Raw genomic sequence first — 2,140 nt, 5'->3', positions numbered from 1 at the left:
TGGGCGTGGGGAGTGGAGGGATTGGAAAGGGATTAAAAAAAAATACAGAACAGATGAAGGCTTTGGTGCAAGGTAGATCAACCTATTACAATGATAGGCTCTTGTTTATGGACAAACAATTTAAAATTATTAGCAGGCCATGAAATGATGTGAACTGGAGGATGCAAAAAAATGTGGTGTGGATAATTGGGATACTGTTTAATATGGTCTTTGAATAATGTGTTGGAAAACTTTAGCATACGATTATTTCTTATGTATGTTAGTAATTTTAATACATATATAGTGGTGGCTGAATACAGCCAGAAATGAATGTGAATAATATGGCAGAGATATAAAATACTTGACTTTTTGTATGTGTATCTTTTAGGGATATAAAATACTCTTATGCATTAGTCACAAAATACAGTACATGCATGTATTATTTGGGAGTAATGCGCAAATCAACTACGGATGTGTGTGTGGTTATCCGTGTTTGTGTATCATAGTAAATTACCATATTACCTGTTTGCATGAATGGATTAGAAGAAAAACGAAAAGGAAAACATCTGTATACCATCCTGAATCTAAATGTGCAGAAACATACTCTTATTTGTGTGAATATTTGGAACACATATTTCTTTGTAGATTACACATATCTTATATTTTAGTATGTACAAAACCATTAGTTTCTTGATTAATATATGTAAATATGTCAATATTTATATATGTGCTGAATTTTAAACCATATTGTTACCTGTGAAAACTGAATAATACCTGACTACATCCTAACCTCCCAGGTTTTATCAAGTCTGGTGTGTACAGCAAAGTGATAGATAAGGATAGTTGCATCTCAGTATGAACTAAACATAAAAAAGTTAATTGTGTGCATAATGTGGTTTTGTCAGTTGTAAATTAGAGCTGATTTTCCACTTGTGCATTTAGCTATTCACCTCATGCTTATTGGGTTAGTTGATTAAATTTAGGCACATTAGCTTGTTCTTTTTTTCCCTATCCTCCCCCCAACCCCCCCCCTCTCCAAACAAAAACAAAAAAAAGAAGGAATTTCTTTATGCCCTATATCCCTGTACTTTAAATGATTCTTTCCTGATCAATCATGCTCTTTAAGAGCTATGATAATCCAAGATGAGGCTTTTATGAGTTACGTGTTTTTGGCAGAGATTGTTTTGACCTGTGACTTTTGATATCTGGAAGTGAAATATAATACCATTTTTAAAAAAATTTAAATGCTATTATCTGAATTGCCAATTTTCAAAACCGTGTAAAACAAGGATCATGGTGTATGTTGAGAAATATCTTGAATCATGAGAATGAAATTTTTATGAAGCGAAAAAACATGTTTTAAGTCTATTATCTATTAACTCTATATTTATAACTATGACATCAAATGTATCTAGGCCACATGTCCAATTCTAGACAGAACAGGCTTGGGCTTGGCCAAAGTCTGCCCAGATCCAGCACAATGCCACTTCAGGCCACCAAAGAGCAGCCCAGAAAACCAGTACTGCTTGTTAAAACCAAAGAATGGGGTGGCCAAGTGTTTGCTGGTTAAGATAGGCTGGGGGGCTAGTCTGATCTGATTTTGCAACCCTACTTCAAATCGACCCTTTTTTTTCTATCTTTTCCATGAACTATATTTGGGCCCTCTTCTATGTGCATTATATTAATAATCCCCTTTCTTTCCTCTTTATATACGGTTGGTTGATGACCTATGATGTAATGGTTGTTTATTGTCAACGTTTAGAAAAACATTTTTGGGTTTAGGACAGTCTGGGAAACTGTCAAGCATCCTGAGCACATGCCAGTTGCACATCCCTACCATCCTGGATCCTCTGGGGCTAACAAATGTGCGATGGCTGTGACAACCATCAGGCATCCTGAGGACCTGGACTGCTATCTGAGATTCCTTTAAACACTGATTGTGGTATAGAATGTTGTCAGTATATAAATAAACCATAATTCTTAATTAATTTCATTACTTATTCTATTCAGTTCTCTGTGTGTGTTTAAATTATTTTTTTAAAAAAAATCTAGAAACTTTAGAAGCTTGTTGTCTAGGGAAACATCATGCCATCAAATCAGATTCATTGATAATTTATTCTACACTTCATTTTCACTGCAACCCTTCCCTCCCTCCCTCTCC

The 2,140-nt window shown here is 34.9% G+C and overlaps 1 protein-coding gene across 1 annotated transcript in view; it reads left to right on the top strand.

The window, feature by feature from the left end:
• LOC122085097 (methylmalonate-semialdehyde dehydrogenase [acylating], mitochondrial) overlaps positions 1 to 2,140 on the top strand; it is a 9,451-nt gene that overhangs the window by 2,375 nt on the left and 4,936 nt on the right. The window lies entirely within an intron of this gene.

This window comes from Macadamia integrifolia, chromosome 7 (genome assembly GCF_013358625.1).
Source record: "Macadamia integrifolia cultivar HAES 741 chromosome 7, SCU_Mint_v3, whole genome shotgun sequence".
Taxonomy (NCBI): domain Eukaryota; kingdom Viridiplantae; phylum Streptophyta; class Magnoliopsida; order Proteales; family Proteaceae; genus Macadamia; species Macadamia integrifolia.
Note: the sequence above shows the minus strand (reverse complement) of the source record. Positions and strands in the feature narration are given on the sequence as shown.